The sequence below is a fragment of the Rousettus aegyptiacus genome, unplaced genomic scaffold (genome assembly GCF_014176215.1).
Source record: "Rousettus aegyptiacus isolate mRouAeg1 unplaced genomic scaffold, mRouAeg1.p scaffold_m13_p_13, whole genome shotgun sequence".
Classification (NCBI taxonomy): Eukaryota; Metazoa; Chordata; class Mammalia; order Chiroptera; family Pteropodidae; genus Rousettus; species Rousettus aegyptiacus.
This window is the reverse complement of record NW_023416288.1, coordinates 26,321,174-26,336,736: the sequence shown is the minus strand read 5'-3', so window position 1 is coordinate 26,336,736 and position 15,563 is coordinate 26,321,174. Positions and strand designations below refer to the sequence as shown.

Genomic DNA, 15,563 nt, shown 5'->3' with positions numbered 1-15,563 from the left:
AGTGGGTGGATGAATGGATGGATGGATGGATGGACGGCAGATGCACAGATGAATGAATAGAAAATAGAAAGGTACATACATGTATATGTATTTAGTAAAATAGAAATAGACAATGATATATTTAGATTTTAATGTTGAAACTGCAGAATATATAAAATAAAGAGAGAAATTTTACAAGCAGTTAAAGAAAAAAGATATTACCTGAATTAATTTTTTCAAAAGACCAGAAGCAGACATCCTCTGCAATAAAAGATATTAGAAGACAATAAAAAATAATCCAGAATGCTCAAGAAAATTAGCTATAAAAGTCTAATTCTATAAATTGATAATATTTGATTCAAGAGTAGAGGCAAATAAGTTATGTACTGTCAAATTTTAGCACAAAGCTCTTAAAGAACTAAAAAAAAAAGTGAACTCAATGTTAGGAAACAATACAAGGAACAACTAGGTAAATGTATTATTGAGTGGAGTAAATAATAATGATAAGTAATTTTTTATGTTTCAAAAGAAAGTATTAAAATATAGACAGAACTTACAAGGAAAATGAGGGAGATATTCACTCATGGCTAAAATATGCTAAGATTCTTTAATAATAGTGATATTGAACTATTTTAGACATTGTTAGAAAACTTCTGTTGATTATTTATATTAAACATTACAAGAGTCATCAATTTAAAAAGTATCTGTAGTTTTCTAAGATCATAGTAAATGATTGAACAAACTATATTTATTCTTAGAATTCGAAAGAAAAATAAACAAAATAAGCAAAGAAAAATTATGGTAGAGAAAACATGCACACACATGCACACACATACAGAGCTAGTATACCAATATTAGATAAAAGGATTAAAAGCAAAGACATTAATGAGGATAAAGAGGGCTTTATTCTTATATCTAGAGGAAACTGCTGTAATGATAAATGTTATAATTAATAGTGTAATATCTAGATATAATATCAATGTAATAATACGTGAGAAAAATAAATTATTGTCCTCATAAAATGTTTGCCCAGATGACACCTTCCTCAAGAGGCCAATAATTTTTCCTCTTTTTAAATTCAACCTACCCTAGCTTATACATTCAAACCCTCCTTATTGGTTTCTTTTTTTTTTTTTTTTAGCACTATCACTTCTACGATCTTTTTTCTTATTATGTTTACAGTTTATTTTTTATTTTACAAATGAAAGTAAATTACTGAAAATCTTTTTAAGAAAATGAAAACATGCAAATATTAGAAAAATATTATGTATTCATATGCTTATGAATACATAAATAGGCAGTGCATGTATAAAAAATCTGGATGGTAAAGATCCGCTCCAATTTTAGGATTGTGATTGTTTCCGGGTAAGATCGAGAGGAACAGATTTTAATATATCTGTAAATTTAATGTTGATTTTTATACCCGAATTAATGAGAAATACAACATTTTAACATTTGGTAAGTATTTGTCTTGGGGGTTACAGACGTTCCTCATTTTATTCTCTAAACTGCACATAGTTGAAATATTTCTAATAGAATGATAATTTCATTAATCATAATTTGGTGAAACTTCAACATTGTTTTATAAATAATTACATCAAGAATGTAAACAAGCAAAGATTTTTAAATATTCAGGGAAATTCACAAAAAATAGAATATTTTGTGAAATCGTCACAAAATTGACCAAGAGAGTATGAATACATGCTATCGATGAATTTAATATAAAGCTGCCTAGATCTTAATGGGTCTACCAACTTAAATGCTACAGCCACCACAGTCCTGCTTACTGCAGTGGACATTAGCAGAAAAATAATTGCATTTGTAGAATTAATAACAAAAGAGAAAAAAAGAAAGGCTAAAAAGAATTATAAAATTGATTGCTCCTTTAAAATTAGATTTTAGTTCTCTTGGTGGCAGTGATTTTATAAATTGGAAATTAAATCAAGTGTAGAAATGATTAAAATTATTTTAATAGTCTTCAATTTGTAATACAATCGCAAACTCTTGATTTAAAAAGACCGTAATTTAGTGGCGAGATCCCAGACTTTGACAGTAATTGTAGAATTAGATATAATACTACAAGAATTTCTCATGGAGATAGTTACTCTTATCATATTTGTTTTATTTAAAGTCAACTTACGTATACATTTTTTGTAAAAACTAAGGTGTCTATGCATTTCTCTGCTTTTGGCAAGCAATATTAATCACCTTTATAAAAACTCTTGAGCATTAATTACACAGAATATTTGAGTAATACTTTTAAAAGCATGCAGTCTTCCCTAATTTCTAGAAGCTAAATATCCTAATGATGTTCAGAAACCGAGATAGAGAAGGCAAAGCAGGTCGAATGCATCTAGGAAACAGAAAGTGGAAATGTAGCATTTGAATATCATAAGTGTGGGGAGAAAAGATAGGAATGTTTTTTTGGGACAATAGTGGTGGAATGCCATGTCTCCACAAGGCAAGATGAGGAGAAGAATCTCATTTCAATAGTTCTCTTTTATGAATCTAAGAAGTTTACTGTAGCATTTCTTATAGAATCTATTTCCAACAGCCATTATCTTTCTTAATATTCACCATAATATTTATGTAGCATAAGTGATATGCCTTTTTCCTCTAGGAATTCTAAAAGCTTCCTAGCTCTTGTCTCTTGTTTTCACCTTCCTTTTGAAACTCTAAAATGTGTATCATATACAGCGTGGTTGGTTATGTGCAGTCTTTTTTTAAAGAATTTCAATTGGTAACTTTGTATCACATGACTCTTCGTATCTGTATTTTCACATACTTGTCTTTTCTCCTTAACTAGAGTGTTAGCGCTTCTGCTGAAAAAATATTTTTTTCTTAGATTTAATTTGTATATTCTTAACTGATGATTTCAAGAAATGTAGTTTAAAGTGGAACTAATTTTCTATAGAATTTCTTTTTATAGCATCAGTATTATATTCCCATCAGGGAGAATTTCTCTAGTGGATTAAATTGAAAGTATTTGAATAGAAAAAGTATAAAGGGATTAATGTTAAATTTGTAGATATGCTGGTAGCTTTTAAAGTCAGTTTATGAAAAGATGAGGTATAGCTGTATTTAATAAACCAAAAATATTCTAATGTTATACTTATAAAAGAGCTTTCAAAGTTAGCCCAGCTTTTTATTTTTTTTTTGGGGGGGGGGGTTGGGGCAGATGTGGTGAAGCATTGGCTTAATGTTTATCTTTTGACTTGAATCCACTAGTCTATTTTTACTGTAAATATCTACAGCTACCATTGTTGTCATTCATAGAAACATTAGAAAAAGGTTGATTTTGCACAAAATGTATGAAACCCTTCCTTGAGCTCTGCCTATCATTGTCCAGCTACTTGAGATGAGACTTACTTAGTTTCAGTTCTTTGGGTGGCTTCCAAGGGAAACTGTATATTTCCTTTCTACTTCTGTGATAAGAGTGATGGCAATAATGACAATTCCTAACTCTAGTCAAAACATTTTCTGTGCATCTAGTACCTTACATTCATTGTTTTATTTAATTTTCATTACATCCTTTTGAAGTTGATATCATTATTGTTGTAAAGAATACAATTGAAACTCAGAGATGTTAAGTATCCTGCAAATATCACATAGCTACTAAAAAGAAAGGGTGTTTATACTCAATTGTTTGACCCCCTGCCCAATCTTATTCCAACTGAAGTTTCACTTGAACAGTAAATTATTGAGACCCTATGCCAGATATTGTTCAAGATACGCCTTATCAACTGCTGACTCAACTCTTCTATCCTGACTATTCTAAGTATGTCCTTAACGTTTTTCTTTTTCACTACTTTGGTTTAGGTTAAATATGTATGTAGTTTAAAAGTTCAAACCACAAGAAATGGGAACAATCTGAAGAGTCTCTTTTCCATAACAGTGAGGGGCTGTTTCCATTCATTTCCTTCCTTACCTCTGGTTCTCTATTGTTTTTTTTAAAAATATTTTATTATTAGTTTCAAGTATACAGAGTACATTGGTGAGACATTTATATACTTTATAAAACAATCCCTGTAATTGCCCTTTCTCTCCTCTGACTCTCCACCTAGCCATTACATTAATGCTAACTATTTACCTTTCCAGTGCCTCTTTTTGCAAATGTAAGTAAAATCTAATACATATTATTATCCTTCCTTTTAAACAAAATTTCTCTAAGGTATATATATTCTCTTGCTCTCTGTTTTTTTTTTTTGCTTAAATCTTGGAACAGTTTCCATAGCAGTATCTGGAGACATTTTTTTTTAGTTATTTCTTTATACCTATACTATATTCTTTATTACCTAATAAAATTTCTTCTCTAATAGTCTTTTGTCAACCACCCTCCAAACTACAAATATTTTTATTAGTTGGATAGTGTTCTTCTTTCATTCCTGGCAGTTATCTAATTCATCTCATATTAATACATAAATTGATTTAGAATAGCTATCTCAAAGATAGCAGGTGATTAAAAGAAAGTCCAGTTATTGAGAAGCTGGAGGATTAATTGATGAATTAGTAACTGAATTATATAATGATAGGTTTGGGAGACAAAGAAGAAAATCCCCAAATATATTTTGGTCATTAGGATCGAAGAGATTTGAGGTCTCCATTGCTATCTATGAACATGAATAAGTTATTTAGCATCTCTGATCTTTACTTGCCACTTTCGTAAAATTGGGAAAATAATGCGTACATCAGAAATTATTATGAGGATGAGTGAGATAATTAATATAAATATAAAGAGTATGTGGCATATAGTAGTCACAATAATGTTTTATTTCTTCTCTCTATTCAAATTAATATTGCAAAAATATGCGTATTATCTGATTTTCCATCTTTCTTACCTAATCTTGTCAGTGGATGGTTTAAGACGAAAACGTGGTTCTTGGCACATGGCAATGTGGTTTTCTTTTGGACCGTTATGTAGTTTCTATCCTGTTGGATCTCATTCTCTTTTATTGCCAAGCTCCCAATGATTTTACAAGAAGCATCTTAAGTGATCAAGGCCACCCACTGTTTTTAATCAGAGCTGCAGAACTGCATGTAGCTGAAAAAGCATTAGAAGGGTAGCTAGATATGACAACACTGAATGCTAATTGGATTTGGGGATTAGAGTAGAATGAATAAACCACAGTACTTCTTCATTCTCATATTTGGTGACTGTTAGAACACTTTGCTCTGGGAAGGCAAAGCAGATGATAGGTCTGAAACAAGGTAAATGACTGTACAACTATCGCTCAGAATTCTGTCAAGGCTTTCTACCATTTAAGGAACTCTATTTCTAGAACAGTAATAACAACCCCACCCACCTACTTGGCTATTTTAGGTAATACAGTACTGAAGACTGTCAGAATATTCCTTAGACAATTTCAACTGGCAAGGTGCCCTCTGATCTGTGATTCATCCTAGTGTCCGTTTTTGATTCTTTGGAACATTCGACAAAGGAATAACCAATAAGAAGACAGATGTGCTCACATTTAATTTCTGATGGAAATAATTAGATGCTTTATGTAAAAGCTGAAAACGACCTCTGTGAACCTTTTAGAAAAGCAGAATGAAGGCACATTTTTCAAGATGCACCAAGTAGTTTTTCTATTTATTAATATATATATATTTATAGAATATAAGCAAAACAACACTGATTATGCCGCCTTTACCATGCTTCTTTTATCTCTCTTCAGGGACTGGTTTGCATTTTATTAGGCCCCTCAGTGTTATTCGCTCACCATCTTGACCCCCTGTAATCATCCATTAAAACAAACTGTTGGATTTTTTTTTAACTTACATTAACACCCACTCTACTTGAGGTATAAAGTTTTAAAAATCATATACTAGCATAACATAACATACCATAACATACTAGTATAAGGAATATGACAAACGATATACAGAAAACCTATAGATTAGTCAATCCAATTGCAACTTCATGTCTCAACGTATTTCCCCATGAGGCTTTGAGAAATCTCTGGATTCTTCTCACTTAGTCTCATTAAGTTCAAGTAACAAAAGGATAAGATGAGCTACATAGAAGAGTTCGTATGGTGATTAAATGAGATAATGTATAAAAGCATTCCGCAAAGCATTTTAGACATGTACTAATGTGTTATTTTAATTGCTTTAAAATTTTTAACTTGCAGTTTTTATCATGCCAAAGAGTTTCTTCTAGCCCATGTTAAGTCAGTTCACTCTTATACCCAGCCCCTGGCAACCACTGATTTGATTTTCGTCATTACATTTTACATTACATTTTATCTTTTTAAGAATGACATAAAAATGGAGTCATAAAGTGTAGTTTTTGTTATTGTTGTTTTTGTTTTAAGGTTTCCTGTTTTCTGGCTCCTTTCATGTACCATAATGCTTTTGAACACATTCTTGTTGCATGTATCAGTATTTTGAATTTTTAGCCCTTTGACTAAGGGAAGAAATGGAAATAAAAAGGATATAGATTAGAAATATCGCCATTTGCAGATAACATAATTGCCTATGCTGAAAATTTCCAGGAATCTATCCTCCAAAACCTTAAAATTATTTATAATGTCAAGATACAAGATAAGCCACCTAATGTCAATTTTATTTTTATATATCAGCAATGAACACATGGGCATTGAAATTCAAAACAGTATCATTTGTAATTACTCAAAAATATACTCAGTATAGGAAAATGTGTACAGAACTTATGTGTTGAAAACTAAAAAGATTCTGATGAAGGAAATCAAATAAAATCTAAATAAATGGACAGATATGTTTATAGTTTGGAAGTTTCAACATAACAAAAATGAAAATTCTCCTCTAAAATAATATACAAATTTAACACAAATACTAGTAACATCTCAGTAAAAATTTTTTTAGTAGATGTAGAGAAGACCCTTCTAAAATTTATATGACAAGGCAGAAAAGAACTAGAATAGCCAAAACAATTTAGAAAAAAATACAGTGGGAAAAATTAGCATACGTAATTTCAAAAATTTATTATATAGCAATAGTAATCAAGACTGTGTGATAATTCCAAGATATAGACATAAGTCCGATAAAGACGCCAGAAATAAACTCACAAAAATATTCTGACTGATTTTTGACAAAGGTGCACAAGTTCAGTGGAGGAAAGATAACTTTAAATAAATAGTACTTGAACAGTTGGGCATCTATTAGCAAACAAACAAACAAGAAAACTAACAAATGGGCCTAACTTTTACACATTATGAAAAGTTAACTCAAAATGGATCATGGCCTTATATTTTAAACTCAAAACTATCAATCTTTTTTTGAAAATGCAACAAGAAAGTACATCTTTTCATCTCTCAGAAGAAGGTTGCTGTTTTATGTTACTTAGTATATGATGTTTTCAAATATATGTTCTATTATTAGGACAACAGATAGAAGGATGATTGCATTTGAGAAGGCAGTTTGTTGTACTCACAGATCCTGAGAGAAAGGCATATACCCTGTCCCTGGGGACCACATGTTGAAAGCACCAGGGTTGGTCAGAAAATAAGAAACGAGGAGAAAACATAGCAAGAGACTTTATAATGATATTTGTGGAAAGAAATGGGTGAGAAAGAGTAAGCAGTTTTAGTATTGGTTAATTTGAATAATTTAAGTAGGTGTTGGGTTGCAGGGGCTTTCCCTAATAGTCTGGTACCTGATCTGGAGCAATCAGGGCAGAGGGATAACAGCACAAAGTGTGAGAGCCCCAAAATGGAGATAACTGGAGTATGACCTTTGGATTAATTGGTTTATCTATGAAAGGTATACTTACAGGTATTTTTTTTGCTATCTCTGTGAATTAGTTAACTCTATAAAGGGACAGTCCCTCCATGGTCAGCAAGACCCCAAGATGTCAGAGCATCAGAATACAGAAAATAAAAGACATGGTTCATGTACACGGATTTTGGTGAGATAAAGGTGGCAGTGGAGGGATTCATATCATCTGCTATATCCTCAGACTTGAACGGTTCTGTACACTTGAGCCTGATGGGTAAGGTTCTCAGTGGTTCTAACCTTCCTCCAGAGGCAACAGGCCTCTGCTTCATATGAGGGCAATGTTCTGGGCATTAGAGCTTTTTCTGCTTCTCCTCCAACATCAGTAAGCTTCTCCCTGGGATCAGGGTAGCAGAGGGTTGTCTCTAGCTTTCCCTACTGTGGCTTGCTACTCAGTGCAGTGCTGCTATGGGCCCAGAGCGTGTCTTTGTTCTCCTGATGTGTAAGTTTCTTTGTGTCATACTCTTCCTGTTATTGCTCTCTCCCACATGTTTCTATTGCAGGGGGCCTTGGATTTCGAGTTCAGTTCTAAGGAGACCACTGTCCTTTTTCCATTCTGCTGACAAAAGTACAGCAGCAAATGGATTTAATGTAATTTAATGATGAATTACAATAAGATTTATGCTAATTACATGCATGATTTTATATCTATCTGTCTATCATCTATCTATCATCTATCTATCATTTATCATCTATTTGATTTTAATGAGCTAGGTGGAAGGAGTCAGAATTTAGAGCCAAAATGTTTTACTTAAAAGGAAATCAGTTGACAAAGCAAGAAGTTTAGAAAAAGAAATACTGAAATTATGTTCTAGAGTTAGGAGTTTGCCAGTTATTTTCTATACTTTTCTTGAGTTATTGCTAATAAAATATCTAAAAATTATTTTAAAAAGCTAGTTAGCTATTTCTAAACATTGAAGTGTCATTTTTATATCTCATTACTTTTTACTTTTTTTTCCCTGAAACTGAAAGTCATATGATTAAATAAGTGTATATTGCCGAGGAAAAATGAAAAATATAAAGTCACTCAAAAATATTTAGCTGACCTTTTCTCTTTTTCCATAGAAAGTACATTGTTATCTCCATATTACACTCTGTGGAGATATAGGACCTGTTAATGTTATACAACAAGTTTATGATAACTGTGTTCTAGGATAAGAATGAGAGATTTTCCTTTCTAGCAGTGTGGCAGATTAGCCATTTTGAAAAGACTTTCAACAGCAAACCTACATTAAAATGTATTATTGTTGAACTCACAAGAACTATTATTAAAAATTCCCAAAGGCCAAAAAAATGAAAAAAGTGCTAACACAGGAGAGAGAATAGAATGAAGAAGCTAGGTCCCCCTGGGGAAAAGGCTAATAATATTAGGAAATTAAAGCAATTTTAAGTATATGAATAATTGTAATAATTTGTCAGGAGCATTAAAAAATAGATAACTAAAATCATAATCAAAAATAGCATATAATTTGAAAGAGGTAAATGTGATTAAAATATTCAATGGCTCTTTTATTCAGATTTTATTAAAATTAAATGTTCCTAATGTTAACTATTTGTAGTCTGATCTATGGTGTATCCTCCACTAAAAGAATAGATTACAGGATGTAACGTACAAGGCGGTAGAATCCAAAAAAGAACATGAGTGGAGGGGGACAGACCAAAAGGTAGTGATATTTGAAAATAATACAATATATCCCAATCTTATTTACTCTAGGAATGAAAAGTTTTTAACACTTAAAAATCCCAGGATGTGATTGACTGGAGGAAAAAAAGCTGGGCTAGGCATGTAGAGTAAAGAACCAGAAGTTATACAGTAAACGTATCTACTTTGAAGGGCAGCTGTAGCTTGTGCAGCACTGGCAATTTACAGTAAAAGATTCATGTTGAAAATGAAGCACTAACAGTATTCAGTAATACTCAACACATAGTCGTGATTAAAAATTCTTTGTAAACCAGGAATATCAGAAAGTGTCCTAATTTTACTAAAAGTATTATACAGGAAATTATAACAAATGTCGTTTTCATTGACAAAATAGGACAAGTATTACTTCTGAAATCAGGACTTTAAGAAAGATCCCCATTATCACTACTTCTATTGAACATTATAATGAAGGTTTATTATAAGAAAAGAAAAAAAAAGATAAAAGGATCAGAATAGAAAGAGTAAATTATAGTCCATGGATGATACGATCATCTATTTTTAAAGTTCACAGATTTTATGGACACATTTTGAGAATTAACAACTGAAGTAACTAGCTGGTAGATACAAGATCTAAACAGAAAAAAGTTTTATATTCGAAAACAACTAGAAAATGTAATTAAAAAATAAAAATGTTATTCAAAGGGGTAATGAAAATTTAAAGGTGACATGAATATAAGGAACAATATTTCATGTTTATGATTAAGAAGAACTGATTTTGAAAAATCAATTCCGCATAAATTAAGCTATAAGCTTAACTCTATTATAATAAAAAAGGCATTTATATGTATTAATGTTAGATTTAAGAGCATACTCCATTGTAATATAAGAAAAGTCTATGAAAAAATAGAAACAATAAAAGATCAGCAGCACTTCAAAACTAAAATTATAATGCCAACATAAAAATTGTTGAGACATGCAATCTAGTTGAAGAAAACCTTAAATATCAGAAATCAGTGGATCAATAAATAATTTTTAGTAAAATATTTAAAGTTGTAAATGATAGATCTATTTTGAACATAAGACAAAATATTAGAGATATAAAATGTTTTTGGTAAACACCTCAGAAAGAATAAAAAAAAACACATTCAGAAATTTTGAAAAAAATCTATATAAGACTATCATGCTCAAAATACTATGAGAACTAAAAACGCATGGTGTGAATTGATGAGATATAAGAAAATAGAGTGTACTTGATACTTTGAATATTCATTTTCAAATGAAACAAGATTATTTAGCTTTACAGCTCCTTCCCTTGGGGTCCATTCACACTAGTTAAGAAGTAAATTTACTGTTATATGCCTATTATTATAAATGCTGCTAAGTAGTTTTGAAATTTGAGAATCAACAAATTGACAAAATACTAAAGTGTGTTTGTTTAAGGCAGGCTAAGGTGCTAAAACAGAAACCCAAATTTCTTAGATTTAAAGAAAAAAATAGTTTATATTCCCTCTCCCCCAAATTAGTCAGATGGGGAATGTTCTAGATCTGTGTATGGCTCTATTTCAGGGGTCATTTTTGGGCTCACATTATTTTTATCTTGTGGCCCTGCCATTGACTATACACTCTTGGGTGGGTGTAAGTCCTATTCATTTTCCAGCTGGAAAAAGCCAAGAAGAGAAAGCATGAAGAAGGTATAACATTAGCATAACATTATTAAAGCGTCGCATTTTAGGATTGATGTAGATCATTTCTTAAAGTTCCATGTCCTGTTTTTACATCTGAGCTGGTCATTTGCTCAGCTACGTTAACTATAGAAGAATCTCCATTTGCAGAATACAAATATACAAGTAAAGATGTAATTAGGAAAAGTTGGGAAGAAGATTAATGAAGTGAGTATAGTTAAACAACATTCCCACACTCCATAGAGAACAGACAACCGACACTCTGAAATCAGTGGATCAAGAAATAGAGTTTTAGTAAAATATTTACAGTTATTTAGCATTAATAAGAAAAACTAAAACCGATAATATAACCAGTTTTATATTTATAACCAGAGATAATTTTTAATATCTCTGTGTGTGTTGGGGGAGGTGTATAAACATTTTTTTATATATATATATATATCAGGCAATAAATAGATACTGTGACAGGAAACAGAGGGCTAAACAGAATAGAAATGCCTAAAACAGTTAACTCTGAGGTTTATGAGAGCCCTTATTTTTTATTTTATGGTCATTTCCTTTGGTATTGATTGGTTATTTTAATTGTTATTTTGACCATTTTACTCTAAAATGGTAATTAAAATCACAGTACTTTTATAATTAAAAATAAAATAATGTAACAGAGGGTGGCTATAATTCAGAGATGACAAATCTTTAAAAATTTTCCCTCATTAATTTAAGCAACTGGAATAAAAATAAGAACAAATGTTTTCTTCTTTCTACTAAGTAATTTATATTACATTTAAAGTTACAAAAATGAGCTAATACTCATTTAAAATTCAGAGTGAAAGTTAAAAGTCAGCTCCTTCAACTCTCCTGAAGGCAATGTATAAAACCAATGCTTTCTTAGTTGACCAAATGTATCATATTTGTAAACTTTGTATAACACCTAAACTTTTTTCTCTATTTTCTAAAAATATCAAGCAACTGGAAGAATGACTCCATTTGCAAAGGGTTAGAGTGTAATTAATACTGGAAAATCAGTTCTTTATTTTTATATAGTCCTATGAGATTCAATAAGTAGCTAGCATACTCATTTAAAAATAGATTTTAATTTGATCTGCATGCACACAAAATTGACTATTTATGCAAAGTACTTTATGCACTAGGTGCTATGAAAAAAACTAAGAAAAGTCATGGTCATTAGCTTAATCGAGCTTGCAATATAACATATACAGAGTGTTTATAATTGCAAAAGACTTAGAAACTGCCCGACTTATCATCTTTATTTACAGATAAGAAAAAAACAGTTCCAAGGAATGCATTTACCCTAGCAGTAAAGGTCTCCTAACTCTGAATCCTGTGCTCTTTCTACTTCAGAGCACTTCCCTTCTTCAGTCACTTAATCCTAATAACCTTTAAGGGCATGATGCTTACTAATTACTCTACTAGAGTGCAAGAAATACAGAATTTCCTAGCAATACCTACGTCTACTAATATATATTCATAGAGACTTGGAATCTGAATCAATGTGGCATTTTACTTGAGCATATAATTATTGTAGGTAGGATTCAAGTAGATTTGTAGATTTGTATCACATTTAAATTATGTTCAGATTCTATGCACAATAAAACACTTTATATTTACACACCCTTTAGACAAATTAAATTGGTTCAAAATTGCTAAAGAACAAATTAGTGTGTGTAAAAAAATCTTAAAATGCAGAACATATTGGATCCATTCATGAATCCTTTAGGAATTTATCCTAAGAACAGAATCAAATATGTTTCCAAGATGTATGCATATCACTTTTATTATACTTTTATTATTAATATAAATGTAAAGTAGTTTAAATGCTCAAATATGAGACTAGTAAATAAAATTATTGTGCAGCTCCACAAGGACACACTGTTCAACCAATACTAATGATAGTTAACAAAAATATTTAAAATATATTTAATGTAAAAGTAGCTCAAAGATGCCATGTAATCTTTAATTCCATTTTTATGATTTTTAACCCCAGTTTTATAAATTTTATACATGCATATTGAAAATATTCCAGGAGGATATCACTACAGTGATAATAGTAGTCATTTTCAGGCAGAGAAATTATGGATGGTTATATCTTTTCATATTTAAGTACTTTCTGGTTTCCTTTTTAATAGGCATTAACTATGCAATCATTAAAAATATACAATGATCTTGCCTTTAAACATTAAGGTTATTTTCATCGTAACAGCCAAGGGATACATGCCACTTAATACAATGTCACTCTGGACAGTGAGGGCTGAGCCAAGTGAAGAAATCTGTAATGGAAAGAAAACTTAAGAAAGGGAGGAGAGAATTCTAAGACAATAACAATTTTTTTAAAAAAAAATCTCATAAATTTGGATAAATTTGCTGTCAGTTTTACTTAGCTGGCCATCTGTCTTTATTTATTTGGACTTTTCATTAAAAAATCAAATAATTTGGAGAAGACTTGCATATGACTGCATAGATTTTTAAATGTATAAAAAGGATAATTGATTTCCAATTGTAATCTAATTAAGACTTAAATAACATTTGCAAAGGGCCAGTTATTAATCCAATAACCTCATTCAGAAAAACATTCAAACAAAACCAGTATGCCGTAGCAAAATAGCAATGATGATAATATATGAATAAGGGGAAACCTAAGATCATTGACACTTTCCACTTACACTGCTTCTTAGCTTTTCTGTAATTTTTTTTATCTTAAGTGAAGCAATTAAAAATCTTCATTATAATTTTGTATGTGCTTAGATAATGTGCCTCTGGCAAGAAGTTCTTGCTAGGTAATAATCATGAGTTTAATTGAAATTCTCTTAAATGACTTTTCTCCAGATCGACTCTAACTTTGGGGGAGATGCTTTCCCCAGTCTTTCTCAGATTCTTCCTATTACAAATCAAGATGATTTCTCCATGGCTTGTAAATCTTTTATGCCCAGTAATTCAAATAGACTTTTAACTAGTCCTTATACTCCTCCCAATTCTATAGGTGAAAGCAAATAACACTAATGCAAGTGAAGACCAAAAAGGAACAAGGCGACTGGCTGTCACACATTCTAGTATTTCAAGCTGATGTACAGATGTCACACCACCAAGACTATGAGCTTGTTGACAGAGTTTTTATTTCCCTTTTGCAGTGGACAGTGTAAAAAACTTGTGAGGTAATATGTATTCATGAAAACGTAACTGTCTAATGTTAACATGCTTTTATTATGATGTTTGGCAGGTTGCAATACAAAAGAATATCCCACAGATGTAGGTCAGTATAATAATTTTTATTTATGATCCATTTATATCTCTTGGTGATTTCATCTCTTTTCCACTGCAAAGCCCTCCCATAATCCTTTCTAGAACTTTTTCTGTTGTTGGAAGTAGTTTAATTATATGTTTCTCAGCCCTCATTTTTGATAACTTTACATTTTTATTATAAACTTAAGGATAGGACCCCTTATTTGGAGCAGGTGGTCTTAGAACTATACTGTTCAGGTTTTTTAAGACCCTCCAAACTGCTTGGTTAAATTAGTTCTATTCCTGGTTTTTCTCACTCTCATGGTCTCTTCATTATTTCCTGTTTTTCGATTACTTTGAATTAACTGAGTATACATTCTATTTATACTTAATGAGTGTAACGTATGCATCCTTCCTTATCTGAATCTAATTCATTATTAAAAATGCGTTGACTATTGATTTTTTTAATAATACAGGACTCTGTCATTATTCATTAACAGTGAAAATAAGAATGCATACCCAGCCTATTAAAACATCCCACCAAAATTTCCTGAGTAATAATTAATACTGAAACACCTATGCAAAATTCAGTGGAGACTTTTGAATAATAGAAAGCACAAAAGCAACAATTACTTGATCATATAACACCTAATTATCTAGAACCTTACGAGCTTCTTAGTACACATGTGTGCAGTATACAATGATACTGCTGTGTAAAGTATTAGATATAAATTACTTTTCCTTCTAAGCAGATACTCGAAGAATAAATAATATTTTAAAGACATTGTGAATTAAAAAAAAAAAAACCCTTAAGCAGAACAAAAGCAACAAAGAGTCAAAGTAGTTTTTAAAATCAAACTCTTGAGGACTTCCTGATTGATGTTTAGTCGTGAAAAAAGAGGAGGGGTATGCAGTCAAGGGGAAGGATGATCAGGAGGGAACTGGTGGAGGGGTAAGAGAGACCATGTCTTACATTCAGCCATGTCTAGGTATAAGGCCATGTCCAAGTACATGGAACCAGGGGACAGTTTCTCCTGTTGGCTCTTTTAACTGTGAGAACAAATGTCTGTGAACTATCAATTGGTGCCATAGATAACAACAATAGGAGACTTAAAACTCAAATTCCACATCTGTTTTCATTCACTGTGTGTCAATAGAACTAGTGATAATATGAGAATATGTGATACTCAAATTTGTGTCACAATCACATACCCTTGCCAAATTATTTTTAGATGTCTGATCTAAAATTTATTTAAAGATTTGCATCAAATATT

General features: G+C 31.1%; 1 protein-coding gene across 4 annotated transcripts in view; it reads left to right on the top strand.

The window, feature by feature from the left end:
• DGKB (diacylglycerol kinase beta) overlaps positions 1 to 15,563 on the top strand; it is a 583,166-nt gene that overhangs the window by 84,271 nt on the left and 483,332 nt on the right. The gene's annotated exons all lie outside the window — the stretch shown is intronic.